At 35.4% G+C, this 13,663-nt stretch overlaps 1 protein-coding gene across 2 annotated transcripts in view; it reads right to left on the reverse strand.

The window, feature by feature from the left end:
* Positions 1-12,255, reverse strand: part of LOC141514973 (oxysterol-binding protein-related protein 8-like) — a 70,321-nt gene extending 58,066 nt beyond the window's left edge. The window contains exon 1 of one of the 2 annotated variants that reach the window (XR_012476172.1): positions 8,178-12,250. The gene's annotated coding sequence lies outside the window, so the exon portion shown is untranslated. Of the gene's footprint in view, positions 1-8,177 lie in introns of both variants that reach the window. The other variant, XM_074226186.1, reaches the window with a different exon arrangement.
* Positions 12,256-13,663: the final 1,408 nt, after the last annotated feature.

Here is a 13,663-nt window from a genome sequence, read left to right on the forward strand (position 1 = left end):
TCAAATAGGAAGAGGAGAAAGTAAATGGAGGGGCAGCTACATGGTGTAGTGGATAAAGCACCGGCCCTGGAGTCAGGAGGAGTACCTGGGTTCAAATCCGGTCTCAGGCACTTAATAATTACCTAGCTGTGTGGCCTTGGGCAAGCCACTTAAACCCCATCTGCCTTGCAAAAACCTAAAAAAAAAAGTTATCTATAGAAAAGGAGAAGAAAATAGCAAATAACTCCCCCATCTTTGCTAAGAAAATCCCAAATAGGGTCATGAAGAGTCAGACCACAACTGAAACAATGAAACAACAAAAGCCGTAGAAAACTTTCAGTAATGAAGATTACTGCTTATATCTGTTCCAACAAATTATCTGAGGATGAATCAATTTATTAAATTAATACCTACATCTGTTATAAAAACTTAACCTTATTAATAGACTAGTCTTCTGTTTGTACTTAGACATACTCCTGTTTCTAATGAGAAAAAGATTTAAAAATAATACATAGAATGATTTTGTTAATTAAACAGAAGGCAATTTAATACTATAATTTTTTTAGTTATCAACCATTTTCACATATTAAAGAGATAAACAAGAGCAGCTAGGTGGCACAGTGAATAGAATACCCACCCTAGAGTCAGGTTCACCTGAGTTTAAATCCATCATCAGTAACTTATACATACTTACTGGCTGGGTGACCTGGGGCATGTCACTTAACCTCACTGATTTGCAAAAAAAAAAAAAAAACAAACCAAAAATAAATAAAAATAAAAAAGAGATAAACAGTTTTCGATTAAAGCCACAAATTTCTAACAACAATTCAAAACCCCAAAGAATATTTTAAAATACACTTTTAAATTTTTAAAATTATGAGACAAAATTTTCTATTTAGTTGCAAGATGTTCATTAGTTATAACCGGAGTTACCAATGTTACTCCATCACCTGCTAATCACTTCAGTTTCTACTACTAAAGCATATCACTGTATTAACAAAACAGAAGCATTTCTTAAATGAAAGGAATCACTCGAATTCCTAAGGGAAAAAAGTACTTCACCATGAGTCCTCGGAAATTGTCTTGGATCATCGTATTGATCAAAGCAACCAAGTCTTTCACAGTTGATCATTATGACCACATTGCTGCTACTGTGCAAAATGATCTTTCAGTTCTTCTCACTTCTCTTTGTATCAATTCACATTATGAGTATCCCCCTGATTTCCAATTCTTAGCCACCTCAAAAATTTAAATTTTTTATAGATCCAAGAAAACTGACAAAAAAATTGACATCAGTGTGCTTTATCAAAATTAACCTAAAATTGAAATCTAATAAATAATAGAAGTATTATTAAACTTTTAAAAAGCTAAAGTAGTTAAAAACCTACTGCATTTAAAATTATTTAATTTATGAACAGTTTCAAAATTAGGTAACATCTAAAAACACTACTTTTTAAAAAACACTATAACTGAAAATTCCATATAGACTGCAGGGCTGTCCTGAAGGAGCCACTAGAGGATGCTCAAGTACTGGACAAGCTGTGTATTTTAACCAAATGAGATTTTTCTCTCGAATGTGTTGTTAGTGGAATGTTAAAAGAACAATGTTAATGGGTCACTGGAGATGCAATAGTTCTCAAAATTTATTTGAGAAAATAAACCTAGACTATACCATAGCAATAATAATAATAATAATAATAATAATAATAATAATATTTCTAGAGTGCCTTCTCTGGGCTAGGCACTATGGTAAGTCTTTACAATATGCAGAGTTTTATAGCCCTTTGGAAACAGTTCTAAATTGTTTTTCAAAATCATTAGACCTGTTCATCACTCTACCAGTAGTTCTTTAGTGTACCTATTTCCTTTCATCTTCTTCCAGAGTTAGTCATTTCCAATAAATGTAAGATAGTTGCATTTCTGTAATCAATAATGAGAGCACATTTTTCAAATGACAATTAGATAACCTTTGATTTCTTCTTCTGAAACGTGCCTGTTCTTATCCTTTGTTCCTTATATAAATTTGACCCAATTCTTTATATATTTGAGAAACTTGCTGTAAAATTTTTTATATAATTTGCCTACAGCAAGTTTTAGCAAAATGTTGTTTCCCTGATTATCTCTATTAATAAGGTCTGTTTTTATTTTTCCTTAGTCTGAGATCATGATTGTTACCCATGACTTATTTATATCAGCTGAAGCATATTCAATTCTGCTACAGTCCTTTAGTTTTATATTGTATGTAGCTTTCTGTTTCAAATGAGTTTCTTGTAAACAACATATTGTTGAAACCTGGTTTCTATTTCATTCTGCTATTCCCCCAAAGGTGAGCTCATACCATTCACATTCCCATTTATGATTATTGTCTATTTTTCTCCATTACATTTCTTCTGTTTATTCTTCTCTATTTTTATCCAGTGTCTCAAAGGTCTATTTTGTTTCTCACCACAACCTCCCTTAATCCATCTTTCTTCTCCCTCTCCCTCTCCCTCTCTATCTCTCTCTCTCTCTTTCCCCTCCTATTGGGTAGGATAGATTTGTACATACACACATTCTTGATCCTGTTTGAACCAATTCTGATGAGAGTAAATCTCAAGCATTGTCTCCTAACCTCTTTTTCCCTTCCCCATTGTACAGGTTCTTCCTTATGCCAGCCTTTTTTTTACACAATAAAGTTCTCCCTTTCTATATGTCTGTTCTCCCATCTTCCAGCGCACACCTCTTTGGAGATCATTCCAACACAATCAAGTCACAAGCATGTCCTCTATGTGAACCTCTTTTATTTGCTCAAATAATGATAAAGTCCTTAGTAGTTAATATGAACTATCTTCCCACATAGGAATGTCAACAGCTTAACAATCATTGAATCCCTTATGATTTCTCTTTCACGTTTACCTTTTTTTATACTTCTCTTGAGTCTTATATCTGAAAAGGAGACTTTTTCTATTCAGTGTTAATATTGTCATAAGGAATGCTTGAAATTATTTCATTAATTATTCATTTTTCCCTTCAAAATTTATTTTTAAAATTTTTATTCCCTTTCAAAAGTTATATTCAACTTTGTAGGCTATTTCTTGATTGTAATCCTGGATCCTTTTTACCTTCCGAAATATCATACTTCAAGTTCTCCAGTCCTTTAATGTGAAAGCTGTTAAATCTTGTGTGTTCCTAACTGTGGTTTCATGATATCTGAATTGTTTCTTTCTGGTTGCTTGCAACAATTTCTCCTTGAACTGGGAATTGTGGAATTTGACTACCATAATTCTGTGAGTTTTCATTTGAGGATCTCCTTTCAGGAGGTAATTGGTAGATTATTCCCATTTCTGTTTTTGAAATATGATATCCAAGTTCTTTTTGGAGCATAGTTTTCTAGAAGTCCAAGTCTTAAATTCTCTCTCCTCAATCAATTTTCCAGGTCAGTTATTTTTCCTTTGAGATATTTCACATTTTTAAAATTTTTTTCCATTGATTTTTTAAATTGTTTTTTGATGACTCATGGACTCATTAGCTTCCACTTACCCAATTCTAATTTTTTAAGGAATTATTTTCCTTAGTGAACTTTTGCACCCCTTTTTTCAATTTGGACAACTGTTTTTTTTAAGGATTTCTTTTCTTTGACAAATTTTTAAGCTTCTTTTACTATTAAGCAAATCATGTTTTTTAAAGTGTTATTTTCTTCATGTTTTTGTATGTGTGTCTCTTTTACCAACGTGTTAATTCTTTTTTATTTTTTTTGCCTCACTCTCATTTATTTTCCCAATTTTTCCTCTACTACCCATCCCTTTCCTTAATTCTTCCAGGTATTCTCCTTGAGTTAGGGTTCAATTACAAATTTTCTTTGTGGCTTTGCTTGAAACTGCTTTTCACTTATTGTTTTCTTCTGAGTAAGTGTTGTACACCCTGACACTCTAATGCTTTTTTTTTGTGGTCAAGATTTTTTGTTGTTTTTTGATCATTTTTCCAGTCTATTTTTTGACTTTGAACATGTTGGTGTGTCCTTCATTCTCCAAGACAGACATGACATCAGCAAGATTATGCATGGCATGGCAAGTGAACTGCATTTAAGGAGGATGGACTGTGCTAAGTCACTTATCAATTTTTCTTTCAGAGTCATTTGGGTTAAAGTTGATCTCTACCCACCTGGGGTTAGGGAGGCACCATATTAAGTTTCAGACTTTTTCATTCTTTTCATGCTTTTCAGAGAAAGCTCTGGAGCTATTCAAGTTTTGAGATCTTCCAAGGTAATATGATCTGGGCAGAAGTATGATTCCCACCTTTCCTAGTTTGTCCTCTGACCTTTAACTAGGAAGGGCTTTTGAACCCCTGGAATCCTAAGTGCCACTTGTGGCCCTGGACCAAAACAAGAAGGCCTGTGTCCCCCTGCTGCTGGAAGCACTGGCACTCGCTTAGCCCTGTGAGCAAGGCCCCAGCTCTCTCATGGTCAACTCCCAGCACTCCTCTCTGCCCTGAACTGCACCAGAGTTGCCAATCAGTGCGAGTTGCACCTAGTGCCAGCAGTATGTCCCCAGTGATCTAACCCTCTTCCCATCTCTGAGCTAAGAGCTCCCAAAGTTTCTGCTGATGCTGCACATCTGTAAACATTTCAGGTATGTCTCCACCTTGGAGTCATGGATCTCTTTTCCAGATCGCCTAAGTTTTCTTAGTCTGGAAAAATATCTCACTCTGATTTGTTGTTGGCTCTGACACTCCAAAATTTAATGTGGTTATTGTCAAGTTGCTTATTAAGGGAAAGAGTTTAACTGGGTTGCAGCCTGTACTTTGCCATCTTGGCCTTCAATCAGAACTCTTCTTTACAAGGGAGGATTGAATGTGAAAGACGTAAGGCTAGAAGCAAGGACTTATATTATGAGACTATGAATTGCAACACAAAGGCTGGATTTTCCAACAAGAATCTCTCCTACCAAATCTAAGCCAACAATTCAATTTGTAACAAGGTAATAAAGTTAATGGGATAGTGAATAAAGTGAATTCAAATCTGTGTGACCCAGGACAAGTCACTTAACCCTGTCCAACTCTGTCTACTCATGTGGAAAATGAGTTGGAGCAGGACATGGCAAACCACCCCAGTATCATGTGCCCGAATGGGTGCAAAAGGAGTTATATGCCAGTGAATGGCTGAACAACAAATTAACACTGTAACTATGACGGTTACATTTAGTAACATTCAAAAAGAGCATATCTTTTGTCCATAATCTTTTTCATACTAGATCTTATTTGTGATATAATACTTTGTATTGTCTACACTACACCAAAGAATAACCCCTCACAAAGGAAATCATCACTTTATTTAAAAAAAAAGGCAAGCAAGATACTGCTATTTTTCAAAGTAAATGCTTAAAACTTTAAAAGATTAAGGGGGAGCTAGGTGCTGCAGTGGATAGAGGACCAGTCCTGGAGTCAGGAGGATGTGAGTTCAAATTTGACCTCAAGACACTTAATACGTAGCTGTGTAACCTTAGGCAAGTCACTTTACCCCACTGTCTTGTAAACTCTGCATTGCCCCCCAAAAAAGAGATTATACAAACCATGTTACTTAGGAGCCCCATCTCTTTTTAGTTGGCCCTCCCTCCATCGGCATGCTAGCTACTGGAAGGCAGGGGCTGCTTTTCCTGGAGGTATTTGGATTTCCAGCTCTCAGAACAAACAATGCCAACCAAGGAATATACATTCAAATGCTCTCTCTATCCACCTGTCTTGTTTTTCCTTCATTCTAAAAGAGACCAGTGACATAGGAGGGTGATGTCTTGACTTGCAGGAGACTCAAATAGGTGAACAGGAAAATGCTTTTCTCACTGTTCATAACTGATGAGAGGCAATGCCTCCCATCTGACCAGCTTACAAGTAGGTAAGACTTTGTTTATGTGCAGTTAGATAGTGCAGCAGAGTAGGTAGAGTGCTGGCCTACATTAAGGAAGATCTGAGTTCAAATTTAATCTCAGATACTTACTAGCTGTTTGACCCTAGGCAAGTCACTTAACCCTGACTGCCACACAACCACAGCTCTTTCTAATCATCCTGATCCACATCTGGACCTAAGTGACTCTGGAGAAAAAAGTGAAGCTGGTGATTTTGCTCTCACCTCCTTACTCAAATCTAATTCAAATGCATGCTATGGTATCACCTCCCTGAAGTCATGGTCTTCTTTGAGAAAGAAGGACAAAACAATAAGCCTTTGTCTATGACCAAGATGGGCTTTCTGTCAGACTTATAAAACTGACTAAAAGGCACACAAGTCGTTTACGTGAGGAAAGAGAAAGAAGGAAAAGCAAAAATTAAAAGAAGACAAAATTCACAGAGTTCACTTTCACTGTACTATTAAAATAAATAAGGTAAAGAAGAGTCCAAAATATAAAAAACTACACAACACTATACAATAAATAAAATCTATCATCCTGGCTATAACCACTTCCAGGACCCTGTCTAAAAGACTTGTCCCTACTGACTGACTTGTTGAATCAGTCAATAAATATTTGTTAAACACCTACCATGTACTACATATTGTAATAAAGGCTGGGCATACACAAGGAGGCCAAAGTCCTGGCTCACAAAGAGCTCCCAATCTACAAACAAGTTACACACAGGATCAAGAGTAATGACTAATAGAGGGAAGGCATGAGAAATAAGAAGGTTGAGAGGCATCTTGAAAGGAGCCCTAGAAGTCAAGAGTCAGAGTGGGGGAGGGAGAGCATTTCTGTCTAGAGTTAAGAAACAGCCAGAAGTCACTGGCTAAAAGTCACAGAAGTCACTGGACTAAAGCAGACATAGCTGGGAGTAGAATGTAAGAATACTAAAGCACTCTTGTGAATAAACATCAGTAACACATCTTGGTCACAAAAAGAACTGGTTAGTTTGGATCGGTCACAGATACCTAGTAAGGATGGGTCTGAGGAAGGGGGTCCAGGCCCAAGATGGACTGGCTGACTCAGGCTTTTAGGAGGATGGATTCTGGTCAGAACTACGTCTCCTTGTGCTGATATCTGAAAGGACCCTTAACAAAAGAAATGATTACTTTCTCATCTTTTTTCTCCAAGGGTCTTGTTGATGGCAGAATGATCACAGCAACAAAGCCCTTGTGACAGTCTATCTGTGACTACTCTCAGGGACACTTAAGAATGTCCTTTTATAGAGTATGAGTTCCTGTTTCTATAAGAAATTGTAAAATGTGAAGTTTCATAAAACACTGGTATTAACGATGTATAATCAATTTTTTAAAGTGCCTTTGGCTTTAAAGAAGCACAAATAAAGAAAAAAATACACTGAGAGGCACTAATGACAAGAAACAAGACTAAAAATATGAATTTATATCTTCACGTTTTTTCCCCAGACATTATTATGCCTTGTATTGGAGTATTTATGAATCTTTGTGTCCAGAATTATGATTTTGATGAGGAAACTTCTTCTACCATTGCAGAGTAGCAACCATTCTAGAACTTACAATCTTAGAGTTGAGGCATAGGAAAATTTTGCTTGACTGACATAACCAGTATGTATCACTGGCTAAAACTGAAGTGAAGTCTTAATGTCTCCAAAACAGGCCCTTGAACGTACTAGTAGATGATGTTTCCTCTACAAATAATTAACTTTTCAAATATCTATTAAAATCATTCTTCTTCTATAAGATCATACAGTAATCATTCGATGGAGTAACAAAGACTTCACATATCTCTTCTCCATAAAACTAATTTAAAAATTACTTCCAGCATAAAATTCTAAGTAAAGAACTAATTTTTCATTTAAGTGAAATAGAAAACACAAGTTTCATTTTAAAAAGAAAATAAACGAAAATGAAATCTAATTTTGAGAGATCATCAAGAGTTGACTCTATGAGCAAAATGACTAGAGTTCAAAATTTATCTATTATTTAGATATGGGACAAATTCTAAATACCATCTCTACTTATTTAAAACTTTCATGAGCAAGAGCATTTGCTTTTCAACACAGTGCAAGAGTTCAACATATTAAGCTAAATGCTTCTGAGTCAAAGGAATATCAGCCTTATAAAACTGACCAAAAGATACACAAGTCATTTATGTGAGGAAAGAGAAAGAGGGAAAAGCAAAAATTAAAAGACAAAATTCATAGAGTTCACTTTCACTGTACTATTAAAATAAATAAGGTAAAGAAGGGTCCAAAACACAAAAACTACACATCACTATACAATAAATAAAATCTCTCACCCTGGCTGTGACCACTTCCAGGACCTAGTGATGGCTAAAGCATATCTTTGGTCAGAGATAGGAAGGCTTCTTCTTTCCCTGTCGCTGATTCATCTTTGCTGAGGTCAGAAAGTGTGAATCATCACTGTTTGTTATCAAAGCTAAAGAAAGAAAAGAAAATCAATATTAACCAGATAACTTTATAATTACTATAGTAGATGGTCACTCCATTTTTTGCTTATTTGTTTTTAACTTAAAGATTCACATTGCCAATGGGGTTAAATACTCTAAATGGTAAACTATCTGACTAGTTAAGAATTAACATTAGAATGCTATGAATGATATTAAAAAATGTATATAAACAATTATTAATGAAATTGTCTATTTATTTTAGTTGCCCAATAGACATTCAAAAGCTCACCTTAGCAGAATTAAGAACTGGTGTTACTAGAGTCTGAATAAAAGATTTTCAAAAGCATTGTTAAGTGATAAATATTTAACATTCCATAGAAAAATCATATGACATTTGTCTGGTAGACAGCAATTCGAAAAAATGAGGTTAAAGTATCACATTTCTAAAAATATAAAAGGGAGAAATGAATCAGTGTTACTATTTGACCATTCTAATCTCTAGAGTTTAAGAGGCAGAACTCCTGAAATAACTTTACTTAAGACAGGTGTTTACCCTCATTTAACTGAAAAATCCATGTCATGCAGCCTCTCCCATTCTCTAACCACACTGGGAGACTGAATGTTACTGAATATTTCTCCTACTGATGACCCTGAAGTAAGAGGGTCAAATATAGTAGAGGTGGCAATGCAAGGGAAAGCTATTCAAAAGATTAGAAATCCTACTCTTCCATTCCTTCCACTTCAGTCCTTCCAGAAGCTGCCCAGTCATAAGGGAGAAAATAAAGAGGCACTAAAACAACAGTCCTGAACATAAACCAGGCAATTATAGAGTAAACAGAATGAAGGCAGACACCAATCATTTTATTGTGTAAATTATTTACTGTGTTTTTAGTTTTGTCACTTTGTGCCTAAACTGAAATCTAGTAAAGTGTTAATCAATCATTAAACACTGATTAAGTAGTGCTTCCTATGGGCTGGGCCTTGTGCTAACAACTGGGAAAATAGGAAGAGACAGAATTCAGCTCCTGCCTTGGGAAAGAGAAATAGTCAACAACACATCCCAAGCAGACTTTCTGCAGAGGAATTAAAAGGGAAGGCTGCTCATAGAAGATGAGATTTTAAGTAGGACTTAAAGGAAGTCAAGGTCAGTAGCTGGCATGGAGGAAGAGCATTGCAGGAATGGGGGACATCCAGAGAGAAGGTCTCCAGCAGAGAGAGGAGTCAAAGTCGGTCTCGGGGAGTAAGGTGTTAGAAGACTGGAGAGGCAGGAGGGGGCTGAGCAATAAAGGACTCTGAAGGCCAGAGTATGTATGGTCTACATACAAAGTGACTCAAGGACTGAAGTATGACACTACAGTGCCCTCTTCTGGTCTCCACTAAATATTCCCTAAATTTCTACATTCATCTAAAATAGAGTAGAATATACTATATCTTGTACCATTTTTTTGAGACTAGAGCCAATTAGGACTAATGAAAGCCCACAGCAAGCCTAAAATCTTGATTAAGTATAGTATCTCTCCTTAATTTAAGTGGAATCTAAGATTAAAAAAGATTTTATATGGTTTTTCATAGGCTATCGTAATTCTTAAGATAAGAATATAACTAACCACTACTGACTACAGATATATATAGTCCCTAGAACAAGGTTTTTACCTTTTTTTTGGTGTCATGGAGCCCTGAGGCAGCCTGTGTGAAGCCTAAAAAATATAGTTATCAATTTTTTTTTTAAATTCACAGATTCCAGGTTAAGAATCCCTGATCTACAGAGTAAATCTTAATCTTTTATATTCAAAAGTAGGGCCTTTTATATAGTAAGATAAAGACTTTAAACAGAACAGTATATGTGATATGTGCTACTACACTTCTGCCTTTAATAAAACACTGTTAATACTATGAATTATTTCCCAGTTATATTAGGCAGTTAGGTGATACAGTATGTAGAGCATCTGTCAGGAAGATGAGTTCAAATCCAGCCTTAGATACTCCTTAACAATATTGGGTGAGTTAATAAGCCTCTGTTGTCTCAGTTCCTCATCTATAAATGAGTATAAGATTAACACCTTTTGCCCAAGGTCTCTGCAAGGCTAAAATGAGATAATATACATAATGTACTTTGCAAACTTTGAAGTATTAAATAAATGGTAATTATTTGCTATCATCATCATCATTACTATTATTATTCCGTGAAGTCAGGAATGGGTACTATTCCTCTTTCTATCAACCTCAATGTACAGTTCCTTGCAGAGAAAACAAGGAGAGTGACTAGACCTAAGAGAAACTCCTTGATGAGGGAATTCTCTCTATCAATGCTGAGCAGTACCCTCTCTGCAATTTAGACTCTAGAACTGTCTAAAACAGAACTGTCAAATAGAAACAGAGGCCACTGAACCATCAAGTTTCATGAGGATTCCTGTTGCCACAGTTACTTGAGATAATCACATATTAACCTTTTTCTATTTTTTAAATTTATTTTGTTAACTCTTTCCCAACTAGAAAGTGAGTCAGTCTGCTGGCTACATGTTGAAGTAAAGGGACCTGTCCAGTGTCAGACAGCCAGACACATACATGTGTCAGAGTAGGACTTGAAGTGACTTTTACACCAGCTCTCTCTATCCATTATATCAATTACACAAGTTGTCTTTATGACTTATACAAAGAATTTAATATATTTTTGAATCTATCCTTTTCACTAAAATAAGAAATGTGAATACTTCATCATTATTATTTCGGAAATGAATACAATACAATGCAATTTTCAAGTTTCATCCACACATTTCTAAGAGAAATTTAGGATCTAAAGGGACCGTGGAGGTGATTCATTCATTTTACAGATAAATAAAAAGAAAGTTTAATAAACAATGTGCTCAGGTCACACACTGCTGGTACTCTGTCTACCACCTGGCCACCATTATTATTATTATTATTATTATTATTATTATTATTATTATTATTATTATTATTATTATTATTATTTTGGGTCTTTTTTTTTCCTTTGGTTTTGGCAGGACAATGGGGCTGGGGTGGCTTAACCAGGGTCACATAGCTGGGTGATTGCTGGGTGTCTGGGGCCGGATTTGGGCTTGGGTGCTCCTGGCTCCAGGGTCAGTGCTCCATCCACTGCGCCACCTGGCTACACCTATTATTATTATTTTTTTTTTAATTTTAATTTTTTTCTCTTTCCTTTATTGCTCATGAGGGTTTATATTTTGGGGGAGGTATGTGTTTAATCTTAAACAAGAATATTTTAGTAATGTATAAAAACATCATTTGTACAAAATAAGAATAAACAAAATTTTTTCCTCTATTCAACTGGGGAATGTCCTTCAATTGGGGAACAGCTTTAACAAACTGTGGTATATGTATGTCATGGAACACTACTGTTCTATTAGAAACCAGGAGGGATGGGAATTCAGAGAAGCCTGGAGGGATTTGCATGAACTGAAGCTGAGTGAGATGAGCAGAACCAGAAAAACACTGTACACCCTAACAGCAACGAGGAGATGATGATCAACCTTGATGGACTTGTTCATTCCATCAGTACAACAACCAGGGACAATTTGGGGGTATCTGCAATGGAGAATACCATCAATATCCACAGAAAAAATTGTGGAGTATGAACAAAGACCAAAGACTATTACCTTCAATTTGGGGGGGGGGACCTGTTTTCTTATTATGTAAGTTTGTTATCTCTTACCTTTTTCAGGTACTAGGGAGCCACTGATAGTCTTTAAAGACAGGAGTATTAAGGAGATTATTTTGGCAGATACATACATATATATATGTATATACATATATATATATATGTATATACATATATATATGTAAAAGGTACACTAGAACAGAGAGGAAACAGTTGTAATAGATGACGGAAGAGGTAATTGGGGGTCAGGTAAGGGTTCAATTCTAGACTGGCTGATCCTACTGCCAGGGCTCTGGTTTCTTGGCCACCCTGCCTCTCACTACCTAAAAAAGTTTTAATTAAAATTGGTCTTAGAGAAATCACACCAAGTGATGCAGCTCCAAGCAGTTCCATTGGGCCTCATTCTCAGAGTCCATTTGAGCAGGGTGCTACTGGACAGGGAAAGTTATTATTTAGACATGGCTCATGATGTCATGATTGCAGATAATTCTGAATGGGGAAATTTCTATTGATTCAGAATGGCACTTGTTTTACAGTTTCTATTCTTACTGAATACCCTGAGGCAGTTCAGTGTCTTCCACTACCAATATATTGGAATTAGTACTTGCAAATTGCTATACTGATCCCAAATCTATGACATGGAATCCCTCAAGTTGAAGATGCTGCTTACAGAATTTTCTTTTTTGTAAAATGACACTTAAGATTATTTTTTCAATTGGTATTTTATATTTCCAATTTCATGATATGAATATTTTTCAGTCTTTTTCCACAGATATATGCAAATTTTTAAACTACTTAATTCCCTCCAAACTCCCATCCCATCACCTTTCAGTCATGAACAGTGAGGTATGAATTGTAATGCTCGCCTTCATGTTTAAGGATAAACGTATATATTTCAGGTACCTCATTTATGAAGTATGTTGAATATAAACAGTTTTGTTCCTCTTTTCCCAAAATGTTAAGCATACAATAATAAGACAATTGTTATATAGCCTTGTATAAAATTGCCACTTAGCCCCTCACTTTCATAATATATTTATTTGTCCATGATTCCTAAATCCAAAAGGTCCTCTCAATCTCTTCTTGTCTCCTGGAATTTTGTGGGGGTTATTTTTGCTGGAGCTGTGATGAATCAGCATATTTGTACAATTTTTCCTCTTCTCAGTAGCCTATCATCAGTTAATATGATCTTTTTTCCTATATTTTATTTCTATGATATCAGCATGTGGATTGGAAGGAGGAAAAGATTCAAAAACCATCTCTTATGAAATTGGTTATGTTCTATTGTTCTTTTCAAACTATTAAATGCATTGCTGCTTTTAAAATTGCATTTGTGATTTATTTACTAGTCATGGTAGTTGCCAAGGTTGAATTAGAAGGAAAATTTTAGAGATGAAAGGGCCCTTAAAACAATCTATTCCAACTATTGATTTAAAACATGAGAAACTCATCCCCAGAGAAGTTAGGCAACTTGCTTCTGAACTCGTAATTAATCTATGGAAAAAGAGAATTGCATCTATATATTCTCATTCTCTTGCCAGGCATGTCCCACCCTATACAACATGTAATTCATTCAACATGTCATTTATCCATTCAATCAATCATTCAATGAATACCAAAATACAATTTGATCTTCTAGGTATTTAGATATGTTCCATTAAAGTAAAAGACTTTCTACAAAGATGTAGTATCCATCCTGTTTCCATACTGCCTGAGTAGTTTACCTTTTAGCTAT

This window comes from Macrotis lagotis, chromosome 2 (assembly GCF_037893015.1).
Source record: "Macrotis lagotis isolate mMagLag1 chromosome 2, bilby.v1.9.chrom.fasta, whole genome shotgun sequence".
In the NCBI taxonomy this organism is placed as follows: domain Eukaryota; kingdom Metazoa; phylum Chordata; class Mammalia; order Peramelemorphia; family Peramelidae; genus Macrotis; species Macrotis lagotis.